The 8194-nt window shown below is 39.1% G+C and overlaps 1 long non-coding RNA gene across 1 annotated transcript; it reads left to right on the forward strand.

The window, feature by feature from the left end:
* Positions 1-1045: 1045 nt before the first annotated feature.
* Positions 1046-7514, forward strand: LOC131274731 (uncharacterized). The gene is made up of 2 exons (XR_009182007.1): positions 1046-1255; positions 7126-7514. It is a non-coding gene; the product is annotated as an uncharacterized lncRNA (long non-coding RNA).
* The last annotated feature ends 680 nt before the right edge of the window (positions 7515-8194 follow it).

Raw genomic sequence — 8194 nt, forward strand, 5'->3', positions numbered from 1 at the left:
GCAAAGCAGGAAAGCAGCAGCATACCAGCTTGCTCTAAAAACACCTAAACATCCTGCACACATAATTAGCCCACAAACCACCATTACCAGCAGTTGGAGACACCCTCACCCTTGACCCTATCTCCAAGAATGTAAGTCAGTCCTCCTTATTCAGAGATTCCATATTTGTGAATTCATCTACTAGCTAAGATTTATTTGTAACTCCAACATTCATATTCGTGGTGCTTTCATAATCGTTCACAGACATGTACAGAGTGATGAAAAATTTGAGTTAGCCAACTCACAGGTTTCCAGCTGAGGTCAAAGAAGGCAATACTCTGCCTTCTTGTTTCAGCTTTCATTCTATAAACAAGCATCCTTTTCAAGGTACAGTTAGTGCCGCTTTTTTGCTTCTTTGTGCTTTTTTGTTGGTGGTTTCACTGTTTAAAATGGTCCCCAAGCATAGTGCTGAAATGCTGTCTAGTGTTTCTAAATGCAAGAAGACTTTGGTGTGCCTTTCAGAGAAAATACATGTCAGGTCCACTTCATTCAGGCCTGAGTTATGCTGTAGACAGTGAGGTCAATGTTAATGCACTAACATTATATATTAAATATGGTATCTTTAAACAGAAACTCACATAGAACAAGGCTGCGTATTAATTGGCTGATAAAAATGTTGTGACCAGAGGCTCACAGGAACCTAACCCTGTATTTTCCAAAGAAGCAATGATCCATTATTCACTAATTCAGTGTCAGAGGACTTTATAGAACATAACTACCCCCAAATAATGAGAATCGGCTTTTTATTGTCCTTTTTATTTACTTATTTGAATTGAGCGAGCACCTTATGTCAGGTGCTATGCTCGGGATGGAGATGCTTCTTCAGACATGTTCCCTAGCTTCAGAGAGCTTATAGTCTACTGAGGGAGATAGATATTCACCCAATTATCACAACAATAAACATAGCATTGCAATTGTGACAAAACAAAGCGGAGAAAGATGTTGCCATGGAAACGTAAACAGAAGGCTTTGACTGAGAAAGGTCAGCGAGGGTTCTCCTGAGGAATTGGTGCTTATACTGATACCTGAAGGATAAGTAAGAGCTAAGAAAGTGTGGGAGAATGAAAGGTGATTGGAAGCACAGAGACCACAGCAACGGCCCTGGACTTGGAATGAGATGATGAGAACAAAGGACAAAGGAAAAGGGGAAGGTGGAATTAGGTGAAATTGGAGAGGCAGATCCAGACCATACAGGGTCCAAAGGTCACAATAAGAGGTTAGTCCTTTATAAAAGAGCAGTGGGAAACCATTGAAAGCATTAAGCAGAGTTTTGTTTAGAGAAGTTTATTCTGGTTCCACTATAGAAAAAGAGAAGGAGGAGAGTGTAGGGACAAATAAGGAGGCTCTTGGACTTCTTTGCTGCCTCAATGTCCTTGATTTATTTATTCACTCTATGTATTTTTATTGAGCACTTACTATGTGATAGATATTGTAGTAAGTCTATGCACAAAACAATCTCAACCTAACAGAGTTTAATTTTAAAGAATGTTCCATTTACTCCAATTGTACATATATACAAAATGATTAGGGCAAAAAAAGAAAGAGTTGGCTAGGTTTTCCAGGTCCAAAATCCCTCTATGAAGTTCATCCTCTTAAGAATCAAGAGCTTTTATGTGAATTAAAGAGGGAAAGTGGAAATAAAATTCCAGGGGTGTATCCTAAGTATGCCACTGATGTGCTGATGAAACTCAGCAAGTGAAACTGAGAGCAAATGTTCTCAAACTTCTGGATTCTCTGAGGCATTATGCAGAAGGCTTGGACCACTGTTCTTACATGTTCACATTTGCCAAAACTGAATAATCATCCTTCTGGGTTATTAACCTTTTACCCAATAGATTTCAAAAAATTAAAGATCGTTAACATTATTAGCCATTTGGGAAATGCAAATCAAAACCAAAATGAGATGCCACTTCATACTCACAGGGATAGCTATTAGGAAAGAAAAGAAAAGAAAAGAAAAGAAAAGAAAAGAAAAGGAAGAGAAGAGAAGAGAAGAGAAGAGAAGAGAAGAGAAGAGAAGAGAAGAGAAGAGAAGAGAAGAGAAGAGAAGAGAAGAGAAGAGAAGAGAAGAGAAGAGAAGAGAAGAGAAGGAAAATAATAAATGTTGGAGAGGATGCAGAGAAAATGGAACTCTAGTGTATTGTTGATGGGAGTGTAAAATGGTGTAGCCACTGTAGACAGCAATATGATGGTTCCTCAAAAGGCTAAATATATAATAGAATTATCATATTACCCAGAAATTCCACTTCCAGGTATATACCCAAAGCAAATAAAAACAGGGTCTCAAACAGATCTTGCACACCAATTTTTATAACAGCAATATTCACAATAGGCAAAAGGGAGAAACAACTCAAGTGTCCCTCAACAGATGAATGGATAAACAAAATGTGGTATATCCATACAATAGAACATTATTCAGCCCTGAGAAAGAATGAAATTATGAGACATGCTGCAACCTTTGAAGAACTTGGAAAACATTATGCTCAGTGAAATAACCGAGGCATTTAAGGACAAACACTGTCTTATATCACTTACAAGAGATGAGTAGAAACAGCAAATTTGCAGTGGTAAGAAGGAGAATAGAGATTATCAAGGAATTGGGGAAGTGGGAAAGGGAGAGTATTTGGAAAAAAGAAAAGAATTAAAATTTCTAAAAATTCTTAATTTCAAAAATTTATAATTTGTTCAAAACAGTATACATACATTATTTCAAAAAGTAAGATACATATTACTATAAAACCTAGAAAAATAAACAAGATTCCCTGCCCCAGTCCTCCAATAGCCAAGTTCCATTCCCCTGAGTCAAACTTTCAATTTCAAAACTCTTTTGCTGTTAGGTCTGTTTTTCCCTTCCTGTTTATAAATGATGCACTATTTCTTGATTTCCCTTTATAATCATCCACTGTTCACCTCTTATTCTGAAAAGTTTTCAATTCCAGCATTCCTCCTACTCCCCCTCCCACTCCTGCCAATGACATCTTTTTATAATACTGGTTGACTCAGAATTCACTCTTTGTCTTATTCTTACTTTTGCAAAATCTTTTCAATGCTGAGCCATATAATGCCTTACACTTGCATTTTCTTTCTTATTCAAGTTTTCCTTTTTTCTAGAGTTAACAATCGAAAAGATTTTCGATTGCTTAGCTTTCCGGGAAACTATGACTACTCTATACCTAAACTGTCCCAGAGAATCCTGAAATTTCTCCCATCATTTGCACACATGCCAGAAAATCTATCAGCGTCATTTTCTTGAGGACGTCCCTCTTTGGACCCTCTGTCTGCCTTATTCAATCTGGTGATTGTTCTCTTGGCCACTCCACACACCTGGCATCTGAGATCTCTCTTGCCATCACTCTGGGAGTTTCCTTCCATCCGCTCTTTCCTCTGTGCAGTCCCCTAATTCCAGGTTCCCAGGTCTTCCTCTCTCCTGGTTTCCTCACTTCACTTGATGGAGCAACTCTTCCCATAACCTGATGGGAGCAACCATTCTGAGAACTCTCTTGTCTGAAATAGGTCTTTTTTTTTTTTTTAATTTGTTTTTTACTTATTTCTCCCCCTTTCTCCCACTCCTGCTTGTTGTCTGCTCTCTGTGTCCATTCACTGTGTGTTCTTCTGTGTCCACTTGTATTCTTGTCAGTGGCACTGGGAAACTGTGTCTCTTCTTTGTTGCATCATCTTGCTGTGTTAGCTCTCCGTGTGTGCAGCGCCACTCCTGAGTAGGCTGTGCTTTTTTCGCTTGGGGTGGCTCTCCTTACAGTGTTCACTCCTTGCGCATGGGGCTCCCCTGTGCGGGGGACCCCCCTGTGTGGCATGGCACTCCTTGCACACATCAGCACTGCGCATGAGCCAGCTCACCACACGGGTCAGGAGGCCTGGGGTTTGAACCCTGGACCTCCCAGGTCATAGGCAGACACTCTATCAGGTGAGCCAAGTCCACTTCCCTGAAATATGTCTTTATAACACTTGTATATTACAGTTTACAATTTAGAAAGTCCCTTCTCATTCATCACTTCTTTTTGTCTTCACTATACCTCCATAAAAATGTCCCATCCCAGTTCTACCTACGAGAAAGGTGACGAGGCTCTCCCAAGGTGCACAGTTCCTCAAGGGACTTGGGGTTAGTCCCACATATGTGAGAGACTTAGCTACCTGTGCTGAATGGGTGAATAAGTTTGATATGTTAATTAAGCTGACACTTGCTAATAAATACAGTACGTATTTCTTTATAGGACCCTCAGCAATCTGAGGTGTATGGATTTTACGAGCTTAAAAATGTTCATGATTTAACAGTATTAGAGCAAAATGTTTCAGAAAAGGCCATTTTACATTTTGTGAGCAAAGTTGGAAGTTATCAGTGATTTACATAGTCTATGCCAGCGCTCTGTCCCTCCAGGCCCCACCCCGTCAGAGCCCCCTCACTTCTGTCCCCGTTTGATTCTTCATCTCTGAATCAATGCTTTGGTTTAGAATAACTCTGAAGCAGATGTCCTGAGCAAAGGTAACAAGGGAAGAAATGTCAGATTCACCACATGAAAGCCTGTCTCTGAAAGGACGAACAGATGGCACCAAGTGTCCCTTTACTCCATGGTAGAGACTCTTGGCAACAAAAAGTACGCTGGCAAAGTGGGAGTCAATTTCATTGCCCGCTCCTTTGACAACAACAACAAAAACAAGGTCCCTGTTGTATGTTTGTTTATGCCTTGCTTCCAGGAATTTCAGCAACGGCTTCTTTGAAAGTGGAAACCGTCTTCCCAAACTCAGTCTCATTGCCATCGGCACTAAGCATTTTTACTCATCTAACTTTGGGGAGAAGAAGCTAAAATTTAAATCCTCCTTGTAGCTGACAGTAGGAGCCAGCTTTCCCCTACTTTAAATATCAGTCACTGAATCAAAAATCTATCCGAGCCTGAAAGGATCTGATACCATCTCCTGGTACCATCACCTCCTTTGACACCGTGGAAACCAAGGACCCAGATGCAAGACTGGCCTAGAGTCACACACCTGGAGGGGCGCCCTGTCAGGACCAGAACTGGCTTGGAATTCTTTCTCTGAGTCATCAGTTGCTTTAATGGCGCCTTCCTACACACACACACACACATTTTTAAATAGCCATAAACTCATAATCATTTCATAAAATTTAATGACTTCAATTCAGATGTGCCATCAAAGAATCAAAGCTACGATGATTAAACCATTTGGTAAGCTGCATGTTCTCTTGATGCCTCCAGCATTTTCCCTTCTGATGTCCTCTGTCCCTTTGAGCTCTAAACAAGGTGCCAATAGGAAAGTGGAGTGTATCACATAACAATTTCAAAGACACGATTTACAAATCTGAGGGCCTCCTCTCCTTTGGGTATCTCCCCAGTCTTCCCTCCATAACACCCCACAGGAAAACAAAATGAAACAACAACAATGACAACAAATGATCAGTTGTTTGTTTTAGTCTCTAAATAAAAATACTCTTGGCCATGGGAACAAATATGCTGTACATATTTCCACACACAAAAAGAGAGCAACTAAAGAGGAAATGAAAAATGCAATTCATGATCCTGGGCTGGCTCTAATAATGGGGGAGAAAATGTCCAAAGACATTATTGGAAGATATGAAAAAATTGGAATATAGATTGTCAGCTTTATATCAATGTTAAAGCTCTTGAACTTGATAACTGTACTTAAGGTGGTTCCATAAGTTAATGTCCTTGTTCTTAGGAAATGTACACAGAAGTATGTGCTCAAAGAGCAGGATGTATATAACCTACTCACAAATGTTTAGAAGGTAGATAGCAAACTAGCTCGATAGGAATGGCAAATTTTTAAATGAGTGGATCTGTGTATGGGGGTGTTGGAATTCTTGTATGAGTTTTGTTTTATTTTTTGCAATTGTTCTGTAAGTCTGAAATTATTTCAAAATAAAAAGTTTAAGGGAGAAAAAAAAAGCTCTATGAATTCCCAACTCGCCCATCTCTGCTCTTGCTTTCACCTCACCTATGCTGCCCCTGGCCCTCTCTGTTTGCTGGCAGACCATGACTCTTTTCTGAAGCAGCTAACATCACCACTGCACAAGCAATTTGGGTTTACATGAAGCAAGTGCCAGGCATTCTGGGGATGGGATGTCAGGAGCACATGGCAACACCTGCTAAGGCGAACTCCAGAAACACTTTCACTCCAAGTTAGGGAGAGTCTTGCCATGCATCCAGGCAGGGAACAAGAAGCGACACGTGGAACATGAGCTGTTTCATAATTTTCCCAGGTCTGATACCAGATCTCCTAGAGTTCTGTTCCTCTAGATACCCGGCCCAAGACCCCTTAAGGGATGTTGCCACAGCTACAATTTTTGCAAATACCAAATAAATGATGATTGAAATGTATCCTTAACTCTATCACCAAAACAAAAATGTTTGTGTGTGTTTTGCCATGTGCAGCCTTGTTACTACACAACTCAGTCTATTCAAATGTTGATTGCATGTTTTGCAATGAGTTTACTCAAATATGATTTATTTAACCTTTGCAATGAAAAGAAACCATAATTCAAGAGAAGACAAAAATGACCCTTGCCACCAGGCTTATTCTTTTCAAACTGGCTTATTTCTTTTTAAATCACAAAAGCACAAAGGGTCCAGAGTCTCTGATTATGAACATAATATATGATTGCCATAAAAAGTTCACTCTCCTTTCAATTTCAATTTACCCTACTATAAATCAGCAATCCACTTAATCAAATATTCTTCCCCTTTAATTGTTTTATCTTGCTTTTATGTTAAATCTCACTGAGTTACTGCTGGCACCAGTCTTCACATTATAGGAAAAAAATGTCAGTTGTTGGCCCATAATTAGTCTAAAACTCAAACATTGGTTCTGAACATTAACCAGATTGGAGGAAACCCTCACAATCTCACTGGACCAGTGAGACAAATCCGAGTCAGAAAGTAAACCAAGATTAGTCAAACTAGCCATCCGTCTGCTGTCAAAATACAGAGCGTGAGTCCCAGCTTTCAAACGAACTGTGATTTTTTTTTTTCATAAACGTCTTTCATTATTATCTTACAGGGCCTTAAAACTCTATTTGTTGTCTCTTAAATTCTCCAGCCTGAAACTGTCTGTTTAAGAACTGTGGATGCTTGCCTGAACTAGCCCTGCAGTTCCCATGAGAAAATATGTCAGCACAATCTACTGTGCAAGGCTGCAGTCAAACTTCAGTGTTTGTGACGAAGGGCGCTTCCTGGGTATTGTAAACGCAAGAACTGTCCCTGGAGGGTAATCCTGTTCTGTAAACAAGAAAGAAAAAAATGAATTCCATGTTATTGATTGATAAACACCTTTCTGACAAGGTCTCCAGGGAGCTTGATAGAAGAAGGACGGCAAAATTCAACACTGAGCAATCCGTAACAGCAAGGGCTCTGGTCAAATGCTCTTTGGACACATGTTACTTGAATGTAATCCTTGACCTACAAATAAATACCCAATAACGTTTTTAACTTGAGTTTCTAAAAGTCTTTTTAAATAAAATGAGAATGAGGCTATATCCAAACCAGTCCATCTGCTTCCCCCAATAAATGTAAATATTTCCGAAGAATAGAGCTTCCTCTGAAGTTTTATGTACTTGCTTTGAATTTCATAGACAAGCAATAGAAAGTCATCTTGGGTATTCAGGGGATCCACAAAGCCACGTGCTGTTTACAGAGCTTTCTTAAAAATGTCTATTTTCATACTTATTTATAAATGTCTCTTGCCTTATTCCATAAAGGACTTGAGCAAATTACAGAATTAAAACTTTTCTCACTTTAATCGGCTAGCTCAAAAACAATTTTTCTCATATAACAAAGAGCTACACCATTTTTCTTAAAATCTGAGAAAGAAAAATAGCTTAAACTCACCCAGGAAATGTTAACTTTATTTCAGGCATACCTACAAGTATTAATCACTGTCGAAAGGGCGCTTTTAAAAAGGCATTTTTTAAAAAGTGAAAATCTGTTGTTCAAATGATATATGAGTTCTAATTGTGATTATAATTAGCAATGCTGCATTATGTCTTTTAATATGGTTAAAAGGGGAAATTTTAGGTGGAATATATGGTACCAGAACAAAAATTTTAAAAGAAAACAAACATTGGATTGTAGGACACAACAGGAACCTGATTGTAAATGATGAACTACAG

The sequence above is a fragment of the Dasypus novemcinctus genome, chromosome 20, assembly GCF_030445035.2.
Source record: "Dasypus novemcinctus isolate mDasNov1 chromosome 20, mDasNov1.1.hap2, whole genome shotgun sequence".
NCBI lineage: Eukaryota > Metazoa > Chordata > Mammalia > Cingulata > Dasypodidae > Dasypus > Dasypus novemcinctus.